Source organism: Microtus ochrogaster, unplaced genomic scaffold, assembly GCF_000317375.1.
Source record: "Microtus ochrogaster isolate Prairie Vole_2 unplaced genomic scaffold, MicOch1.0 UNK104, whole genome shotgun sequence".
Lineage (NCBI taxonomy): Eukaryota > Metazoa > Chordata > Mammalia > Rodentia > Cricetidae > Microtus > Microtus ochrogaster.
Window position 1 is genome coordinate 954395 of NW_004949202.1, and position 11227 is coordinate 965621.

Consider the following 11227-nt stretch of genomic DNA (forward strand, 5'->3'; position numbering starts at 1 on the left):
AATCTAATAGGCTTTTACCCTTATTTAACCAAGTGGATTTAGTTGTTTAAACAATGTTTAACTTTTTAAACTTGAGAACATTAGGAAAGAGAATACTGGAAATACTAAATTCTGCTCAGTTCCAGGACAGGCTCCAAAGCCACAGAGAAACCCTGTCTCGAAAAACAAAACAACAAAAAAAAAAGATTTCTGCTCAGAATCCCTTTCATTAAACACCAGTGGCATCTGCATGCAGATCACTGTTACATAAAAGAGGCCATCAGGATAGATCAGGAAGCCTGAGTGAGTTGGATCCTTGGAACCCATGGTGAGAACTCACTCCCAAAAGATGTCCTCTAATCTCACAGGTGCCCAATTCACAGACCCCTGCACTCTAAGAATAAATAAAATGCTTAAAGTACCAATGATTATCAAAAGGGAATAAAGAACTTAAAAACTCAACCTAAGAACTAGTTTGAGAGACTGATATTCAAAGGGACGCATCACCTTGAAGGCAGAGACAGTAGAATCAGGGGTTTAAGGTTATTCCTGTCAAAAGAAACTGATACTGAGGTTCACCAGTAGGGCAAGAATGGACAGCTATACACTAAAGATACCAGAGTCTGAAAATCTCAGTTCATTTGGAGTTTGAGACTAATTTCTGCATATGCTGGTCAAAAATACTTTAGATTTAACTAATTTCATCACCACTACAATTAAGAATTTTTAAGAAGAAAAGCCAGATAAATTCAAAGTCAATATTTACATACGGAGAAGGGAAAATGGGACTAGGAAAATTAAGGTGCCTTCCAGGGCAGGCATGGCCATGCTGGGACACAAGAAAGCAGTTTGACCTGGCTTCCAGCCTGTCTGGTACCTCTTACCTCACACAATGGGCAATCTCCCTCAACAGGACAGAGCAAGGGCAAGATCCTTTCTACCATGAGTAACAGTGATCTGTTAGGACGGAAAGGCATTTAGGCAACTCCTGTTTAAGCACAGAAAGAGAAGGTACTTTTGCTTAATAACTGCTTTCCTACTCTGCCCTGAAACTGTGCTCCAAGTCCCATTCCCCTCAGACAGAGGAACCCTTTCTGCACTAGTCCACCAAAATCTGACTTGGAATGCCTTGACAAAGCTATTCCTGCTAGAGCCCTGGGCCTTCACCAGACACCACTGAGTTTACTCTTGCACATTAGATGCTGTTTTTAACTATTTTTCAGTTCCCCTAGCCAGTAACATTCGCTCCTGGAGAGCTGGTCACAGGACTCAGGAGACAACCTTCCCTCCCAACAACCAGGAAAGAGGAAAATAGTTGACCAGGTTGGGAATTCTTAGTGGTGGAGCTGCAGAAGTGACCCAAGCTCTTGTAAAGAAACCCAAATAAACCCTGGTTCACAAAATCCTTTTCTTTGGTCTGTTGGCGCCCTCTTAGCTGGGAGGAATGCATCTTTACATTTAGGAAAAGCTGTGCAATACCATCAACATTCCATTTGCACCATCACATCAGCTAGAACGTCTACCTCAGTTGCAAAAAGTTCTGTTTTTGCAGGCCACATAGGAGCAAGGTCAGAGACAAAAGGAAATGGCATGAACACTGTCAGCAGCTCCCAACAGGCTCCTGCTCTCCCACTTCCCACACAGCTATCTTCTTTTCCAAATGCGCTTGTGGGCTTCCAACTCCAACAGAGGACACAGAGACACCTGTCTCCCAGTGGCTTCTCTACTGTCTCCTACACTGCCAACTCAACTTGCTGTAACAAGCCCCTGGGAGCATACCCCTCACCCACCTACCTATCCTAGTGGTGCTACTTCTGAATGGCTGGCTCCTTACTATGTGATTCTGAAATACTGCAGACCAGAGGCAGCAGGCAGAGTGTAAGGCATATAGGAAAACAACATAGTCAAACTCCAATTTTGCAAAAAATAATAGAAGCTGTAACTGTTTACTTAACCATCACCACACGGTGAATACCTGTACGGTAGACTCCAGCCTTTATTTTTTTTTGGTTTTTCGAGACAGGGTTTCTCTGTGGCTTTGGAGTCTGTCCTGGAACTAGCTCTGTAGACCAGGCTGGTCTCGAACTCACAAAAATAAACCTGCCTCTCTCTGCCTCCCGAGTGCTGGGATTAAAGGCGTGCGCCACCATCGCCGGGCAGACTCCAGCCTTTAAAGTCACAGCCTTGACTTCCTTTACTTTAACCCTAGCTACTGCACTCAAAGTCCAGTGAATTACTAAAAAAGTAATTATGGGGAAACTAAATCTCTGCTTTCATAGAGCACAACCGTTTTGAGAAATTTTATCAAGCAAACACTAATTTTGAAAAGAACCAGGAGTATTTACTTCAGAGAGGCCAAGACCTGCAGAAAACTGTTGGGAGCTGTAATGGGCAAATTAATATCTCCACTCTAATTCATACACAACAAAGTGAGGCTTGAGCAGAACACCCAAGGGAAGATGAAGAGTTTAAAGAAGGGCATTCCAAAATACCAAGATCCCTGAACTTCTCCTAAATAAAGAAGATAGCAGGAAAGACACCCAGGCTCCCCGCAGCTTCAACCACTGGAGCAACTGAGGGCTGAAAACATACAGAATAAACTCCACACTACTGAACAGCAAGATAAAATCGTGCCCTATGCTGCTCAGAACAGTCATTACCCTCCTTCTCACTACCCATGCTGCACACTAACTACCCACACATGAATCACTCGGTAGGTACCGGGCCCTCAGATCTCCTATTGCAGCACCTGAGAACTCATGTTCACATCTTACTTAGAGTACAAATACAGTGATGTTTTCAGTTTGAATATGCCAAAGAAGTCACAGGTACTTCCTTTATCAAAAAGGTAGAAGTTCTAGGCTTAAAGGAGAAGAAGAAAACAGAACAGTATGCCAAAACCGGCAGGTAAGAGTAAATCTTCTGGGGCTGGAGAGATGGCTCAGTATCTAAAAGCCAGGACTGCTCTGCAGAGGGCCCAAGTTCGGTTCCCAGCACCAACACAGGGTAGCTCACAACTGATTCTAACTTCACCTTCAAGAGATCTGATGCCCTCTCTCTGGCCTCCATCAGGAACCACACACAATATACTGTCATATCACAAACACATTTCTATGGAAATGAAAATAAAAATAAATCTTTTTTTAAAAATCTTCAGTAGCCAGGCAATAGTGGTCCACACCTTTTATCCCAGCACTTGAGGCAGAGGCAGGTGGATCTCTGTGAGTTTGAGGTCAGTCTGGTCTACAGAGCAAGTTCCAGGACAGCCTGGACTACACACAGAAACTCTGTCTCAGAAAACAAGCATAAGATCTTCAGTGCAATTGTAACAGATTCATGCTAATTTTGCTGCTGAATCTCAAACTGCAAACGTTTGTCACAGTGCAGGGACATGCGCAGTGAATGCAGTGCAGAGTGAAGCACTAACCCTGTCGATGGAGAAACAAAAACAGCATTTCCAACCTGGCAACACCTCAACTGCTCCAGAAGACTCACCATGGGTCCCTGAATTGCTGACATCAAGCAACCATCTACCATACTGAAAAAAAGAAATAAGAATGCATGTATCTCTATTTTCAAAACTCCAACACCCAAGAAGCAACAGAAACATATTCCTGGGGAAGGTGGGACTGATAGAGAGACAATGGAAATGACAATATGACTTCTGAAAATCTTTCTGATTCCTGAATTACATAAATGTTCACAGGAATATGTGACACAGACCCCACCTCCAAAAAGGCAAACAAAAAGACAGCAAGAAAATTAAAGCAAGCAGCAGCAGTGGCCCAGTCTGCAATCCCAGAACTGGAGGAGCTGAGCCAAGAGGGTTACAAGACCCTCTCTCAAAAGACTGACAGTTAAAAACATTACATTAACCCTTAAAGCTAAGAAAGTTTAAGCATTTAATGCAAATAAACTATCAAGCTGGTAGCACAACTGAAATTTTCTTTTCAAGGCAGTATTGGTGTGTGTGTGTGTGTGTGTGTGTGTTGTGTACGGGGGGGGGGGTTGATTTCTCCTACTGTGAGACGTAGAGATGGAACTCAGGTCGTCAAATTTGACTGAAGAAATAGTGCTTTTCAGTACTTCTTCTTACCAGCCAGCTAATATTTTTAAATGGTTTTAAGATTCAGAATATCAACAAATACAACCTATGCAGTTAAGTTTGTAAAGGCATAAAGAACTGTCAGTCAAACATAACCTACTGTTGCTCTACTTATTAATTTTCTTTTCAAATGTCTATTATCTGTGTTGTAGAATAATGCAATTGCACTGATGTTGCTAAGACTACACATCTCAATATTAGAGAAAAAAAGGATGCATTCAGTGTGAAACCTTAAAAAACTAACCTTGAACTAAAGGATTTCACATAGCATCATAATGTATACATGTCCCAAGTCAGCCCAATGGAAGTGGGACAGTAGCAGTAGCACTACAGACATAACAGGCCTAAACTCCACTCCCAACCACAGGAGCTAAAACAACATCCACATTTTGAGTAAAAGTATCAGGAAGCAAAAGCCAAAACAGGTTTTTGTCATGGCATGTCAAAGAAAGGCCCGATATAGCCAAGTTGGGATAAACTGTAGAAAAAGAGTAACTATACGATTAAAACACTGGATACATACATACATACATACATACATACATACATACATACATACATACATAACAAAAGAAAAAAATCCATCAGTCTACAATAACCTAGAGGTAAGCAAGTAACTACCCCACAACAGCTATTGCATAGCACCATAGTTTCTTCTGTTGCTGTGATAAAATACCCTGACAGAAGCAACTTGAGGGAGAAAGGTTTGTTCTAGGTCAGAGTTCAAAGGTACAAATGCAAATTAAGGTAACAGGAGCTTGAAGCTGCTGGTTACATGGCAACTACAAGCAGGAAACAAAAAGATGAATTCATCTGCTCTCTGCTCCCTTTCTCCAGTCCAGAATCTCAGTCAGGGGTGGGTCTCTCCCACATCAATTAACTTAATTAAGATAATCTTGCACAAAACACAGGCAACTCAAAAGCCTGTCTCCCAGGTGACAGTAGCTCTGTCGTGGTGACAATTCACAGGAACCATCACAAACAGGAAAAAGAATATTCTTTATCACCTACATTAGGACCCAACTCAAGCTTCTTGTAGCAATTTCAGCATACAATCTTAACATAAAAACATAAAGTCTGAATCTTGCAAGGATGTAACTACAGGCAAAATGCCAGGTGTGGCGGTGCAAACCTGGGATCAGCACTTGGGAAATGGTGGTAGGAGGGAAAGAAGCTTGAGACCAACCTGGGCTACATGAGAGCCTGTCAAAAAAAGAAAAGAAAAAAAGGAAAGAAAAAGAAAAAAGACAATTACAATCTTTAAAAAAAAAAAATCTCAAAGAGTATTTTTTTAAATAGTTACTAGTCCAACACAAAACCTGATCTTCAGCACTTAAAAAAAATAACCTTTGGTTTTTCCACTTAATCTGCCAAAATGTGGCTAAGGCCCACGTGGAATGACAAGAGTATGATAAACCCTGACTTCAGTAGGCTTCACCACTTGCCTAAGAGGTCAACCCACTTCCCACACTGCTCTAGAAATCAAGTCTAGTACTGGTCCTACATTAAGATGGCTTCCTGACATAATGAACACCTGGCAATGCATAGAGGCTTGTTTCTTTAATTCCCACACTTACAAGGCAGAGGCAGGCAGATCTTTTGAGTTCTAAGCCCATCTGGTCTATATAGTAAGTCCCTGGTTAGCCAGCACTATAGTGAGACAGTATCTCAAATAATACCAACTACTGTCTACTACAAATATGTAACAACTACATTCATGTGAAATATGGTATTCAACATCTTTTTTCAAATTTATTCTCATACAAATCAGCCACATGAAACCAAAGGTGATGATGCAGTTCAGTGTCCACAAAATTGTTGCAGCATATTTGATGGCACTACGAACCCTAGACTATGTTAATAAAATTAAACTCTGAGCCGGGCGGTGGTGGCGCACGCCTTTAATCCCAGCACTCGGGAGGCAGAGGCAGGCGGATCTCTGTGAGTTCGAGACCAGCCTGGTCTACAGAGCTAGTTCCAGGACAGGCTCCAAAGCCGCAGAGAAACCCTGTCTCGAAAAACCAAAAAAAAATAAAATTAAATAAAAATAAAATTAAACTCTGGGGGCAGAGTCAGAAACTAGTTGACAGGAATCAGCCAGAGAGGATAGAAGGATGGAGGAACCAGGAACATGGACAGAGAGAACACAGGAAGGAGGAGGGAGAAACTTTAGGGATTTGATTAAATCTTTCTGGTTTGGAGGAGTGGGGAGAAGTTTCTCTTGCTGGGTCTCTGGCAAAAAGGAAGGCCAGTTGACTGCTTCTCAGCCTCTCTGATCTAGCAGGTTTTCACCCCAACGTGTGACTCCTGAGTATTGGTAAACAAATGATACAGACTTAATTAAAACCTACATTTGGTGGCTGGTGCTGAGCCAGTGCTAGCGGGACAGGAAATCTCACCAGGCCATGGTCTGAGCAGCCAGGTGCTGACTGCAGACAGTAGTTAAAATATAAGTAGATTAAGGTGCAGCCACTAAACTGACAGGAAAACAAGGAATAAACTGTTATGAACTTCAGCCTATTCCTGATAAGGTACTTATGCCTCCTAAGAGTAAAAGGTAACATCTAACTTTTAGCTGAATATTCAAAGCCTGAACAGATGGAAAAATTTCTCCCACTGCAAACTATTAACTCCTACCAATGTCAACTCTCTTTCTGTCCCCACCCACTATTTAGACTTCTTTTCTTTCCTATTTAAATACCCTTAGTCCTGTGTAGCACATCTTTCTCTTCTCAGGTATTTGTGAACGTGTAAGTCCATCACACACACTAAGCATATACACCTTCCTAATAAACTATTAGATTGGGAGCTGGAGAGATTAAGAGCATGGGCCACTGTTCCAGAGAATCAATTCTCAGCACGCACATGGCAGCTCAGAACTGTCTGTAACTCTAATCTAGGGGATCTGACACTCTCACAGACATGTAGGTAAAACACCAATGTACATAAAATTAATTATTTTTTTAAAAAAATGTTATACTGCAGACACACTTCTTATCATGTACGTAAGTCCTACAGGACTCGTGGAAAGAACCTAATACAATCTATCATTTTTTTTAAAGATTTACTTCTATCTTATATTCATGGGTGTTTTGCCTGTATGTACATGTATGTGCAAGCAGTGTCTATGGTGGCCAGAAGAGGGCAGTGGAGTCCCTGAAACTGGAACTACAAACCTCATTGAGCTGCCACATGGGTGCTAGGTACCAAACAGGAGTCCTTTGCAAGAGTAGCAAGTGCTTTTAACAGTGAGCCACCTCTCCAGGTCTGACTTAGGAACATTTTAAGTTAGGCACCCAATAAGGACTTAACTTAAACTAGATTCAATATTACAAGAGTATGAAACAAGCTGTTTACTTCCTCATAAAGACAAGGCACTAGTAACTGGGGCAGGGCGGAGAAAGAAGGGAAAAGGATCAACACTGACTTGTCCAGCTGTGTTTCTGGAACTACACTGGGACAGGCTTCCTCCCAGTCTGCAGCTCAGGAATTGAAGGCTTTAAAGTCTCCACTCCACGTTTGACCAGTACTGCAGAGGTGAGTTCAACACAAGAGGGGGAAATCCTGACTTCCAGCCACACCACTCCAAAACATGCTTTTCATGACACCAGGCTTCCAAACTGAAAAAAAGCAGCTAGTTAAAACAGCATCTTGCAGCTTCTCATTTAGAAAGAGGAAAAGAATATACATTTAGCTGAAAATTTGTATTTAAATGTTCCTCAGCAAACTGAGATTCTACTAATGGGCATGCAGACATCATTTCCAACCTCTAAACACCCCACAATAGGTCTATGTTGCCTGAGACTTTAGTGCTCCTGTCTCTTCCATCCCTTAATGTTGGGATTAGAGGTGTGTGCCACGCCTGACTCCCTTCATGTATTTCTAACATACTAGAAAAAAAATGCTGCAAATAATTAATACTGCAGTTAGCTCAGGTATAACTGTGTTAGCTACCCCAAAGGTCAGACTCTACAAAAGAAAACTGTTCCCAGGAGACTGACTTATCAACCGGTAAGGGTAAATTTTGGGATCACCCACAAAACAAGAGAGGCACACACACAACCGTATCAATCCTAACACCACCATTCCCAAGAAATGGGAGGCACTACTGCCTAAGATACAGCATAAAGACAGTTAAAAACAAAAAATAATTTTAACAAAGAGACAATGTAGCACGATTAATAAAAACCCAAAGATAGAAATTGGGGTTCAACCTGAAGGTCAGAAAAGCAAAACAGCTAGCCATTGGCTCTTACCTCTACCTCAGTCTGAAATGGTGATCCTGCTTCCAGGAACCTCCAGGAACTCTGCCTGAGTTGTCTCCTCCCATCTCATACTCCTCTCTAGTGCTGAGATTAAAGGCAAGCACCACTATCACCCAGTTTCTATGGCAAACTAGTGTGGCTTCTGGGACCAAAGGTGTGTGTCACCACTGCCTGGTCTGTAAAGATGATCAGTGCAGGCTGTTTTACTCTCTGAACTTCAGGCAAGCTTTATTTATTAAAATACAAATGAAATGTCACTAAACCATGGTCTTCAAGCTCAATCTTGTACTAGGCTTCAACAGACCAGATTACAAATCAAAATGGAGTCACTCCTACTGAAGTTAGCCAAACTGAAACTAAGTTATATGTCCTTCAGAAAAATCAGGAAAAAAAACAAAACAAAACAATTTCCCCTAGCAGGCCCCTGCGCAATGAGGTACCCTCAGTTTTAAAGCTTGGTAAGCCCTGTCCTGAAGCGATCTGATGTAGTACTAGTAGGTTCTCTACTGACTTCTCCCGTTTTCCACCTAGCAGAGGAAGTAACTTTAAAAATCCACCAATCCCTTTGTCTTTTGTTTTCAGCCCTTCTGTGTCCCAGAAAATTAAGTTCCAAGCCCACAACGGCAGTATTTTTCAGAGTTCCCCAAATGAAAATGTGAACTGTGACCCTAAGAAAGACAGAGAATGGAAGGCACCTCGAGCACACACTTCCCCAAGTGTGACTGGCATTCTGTACTGTGGTCTGCTTGGAGCCCGTAATTAAGGGCACTATTGAGCCAGTCCCTCTCGATCCTCCCACCAGTGGCAACGGGGAGCAGGCAGGAGGCAGGGCAACAACATGAAAGAAACGACTTCATTCCCTAAACAGTCTGCACTACTTCCAGAGACCTACAGGGTAGTCACTTTGTTCTCCCAGAGGCAGAACCAGGAGTCCACCACACAGGTAGGAATTGCTCTACCACTGAGCTCTCCCCTCCAGCCTCCTTCCGACTTTTACCCAAAATGGCCTTGAATTTCCCATCCCTGCCACCAGTCCTTGGAGTTACTCGCCTGTTGTTGCTAGGTCTGGTGATGGTATCCTAAGTAATCTTGGCACAACCGAGTGTAAAGACTAGATGTGGAGCACAGGACAGCAACCTCACACTACCGTCTTGAGCTATCCCCCATCTCCTTTGAACACTGAAAGTGGAATCAGACAAGGTCTACAAATCAGTTAAAGTATTTTTTAACAATCTTAAGCAGGGCTCAGCGGTTAAGCGCACTCACTGGCTGCTCTTCCAAAGGACCCAGGTTTGATTCCCAGCACCCAGATGGCACTCAACTGTTAACTTCAATCCCAGGGGATCAGAGCCCTCTACTGGCCTCCCTGGGCACCAGGCATACATGCAGTACATAAAACAAATATGCAGACAAAGCACCCATTCACATATATTTCAAAATCCCTAAGCATAAAAATATGGTCCCTCATGACAGCGCGGCTTGTACTCCCAGCCAAGACAGGATATTGAGTTTAAGTCTTCAGTCTAGAGTACAAGAGACTTCATACAAATTAATTTAGACTGAAATCCCTTTTGCTTGATCCATTTCATGGGCATTTTAGTAAGATTTTAAGCTAATTTCATTTTACTTATTGTAAAAAACACTACACATTTTTATAACTATATTAGGTAACGTTAACTGTTATCAAACCTGTTAATGAACATCCTATAAATCAGACATCGATTTTTTTTTCCGGTGAATGCTGAAGGGGTGAAAAAGAAGGCTAAAGACGAGCCTCCTCGCCTCTATCCAAAATTTCACCACCTCAAAAGTATGCTCAGGATACGTAGGTAAAAACGACTAAGATCGGGTTTCATTTTCACAGCCTAACAAAAGCTACGCAGAAGGCAATTACTCTCCATCAATCCTCTCAGGCTGCAGTTTCTTCCAGAAAATTCCAAGCAAAGTTACTGAGGCATTCGCATTTCGGTACGGATCCCATTTTCCGCACTAGACACATTGAAATCCTTTACACTTAAACGTACCTTATACGGCTTGTGGATGCACATGATGATAAATAAACCTTTAAGCCAGGAGTAAGACTTCAAACAGAATAACCCTTACAAAACCTGAAACCCAATTCGCTGATTATAAAAACCAAATCAATATAAAAACAATTGCGTAAACAAACTTTGTGATGCGGAGGCAACGACGTGGTTGACTGAAGCCATTTCTCAACCCCACATCCCCTCCTCCCGGAAAGGCCCAGAACGCACCAGCCGTGCAGGAAGCCACCAGGGACCGCGACCCCCAGCGAAGCGCGGCAGCCGCGCCGAGTCGCGCTACACCCCGGCGCGAACGGGAAGGCAAACCCAAGGTCACGCGAGCCCCAGCCCCGAGCCCCCCAGGCAGGGCGTCACCAGGGTGACCCGCCGCGGGGGTCCCGCCACGCCCCTCCCCCGCCCGGTTACGCAATGCCGCCGCCCCCGCCCCCCCGCACGGCGCGGAACAAAGCGCGCGGGAAGCGGTCGCCGGGCAGGGGCAGGGACCCCACCAGCGCCATGTTGGCGGGGGCGGCGGGGACCGGGCGGGGGCGACGAACAAAGGAACTCACGCACGCCCTGGCCCTAGCCCGCCGCGCCCCGGCCCCTCCGAGCCCAGCCGGCAGGGGGCGCTGAGGGGCATCGCCCGCGGACAATGCGCCCGGGGCCCGCGGGCTGCGCTCACCTGGGTCCGCGCGCCGCGAGGCCCACCCGCTCTCCCCTCACAGTCCTGTGACAGGCCCCACGCCCGTCTCACCTGCGGGCCGCAGAGGCTGCCCACGGGGCCGCCGTGGCTCGTTCGTGCTCCCCGCCGGCCCAGCCCGAGCCAGACGGCGCCTCCCCACCCCCGCTCTATC

The 11227-nt window shown here is 44.2% G+C and overlaps 1 protein-coding gene across 7 annotated transcripts in view; it reads right to left on the reverse strand.

The window, feature by feature from the left end:
• Spin1 (spindlin 1) overlaps window positions 1-11227 on the reverse strand; it is a 52515-nt gene that overhangs the window by 40906 nt on the left and 382 nt on the right. Inside the window, exon 1 of one of the 7 annotated variants that reach the window (XM_013355203.2) lies at window positions 11128-11218. The exons of 1 other annotated variant lie outside the window; for it this stretch is intronic. The gene's annotated coding sequence lies outside the window, so the exon portion shown is untranslated. 5 more of the 7 variants (XM_005371319.2, XM_026778080.1, XM_013355204.2 and 2 more) reach the window with 5 other exon arrangements.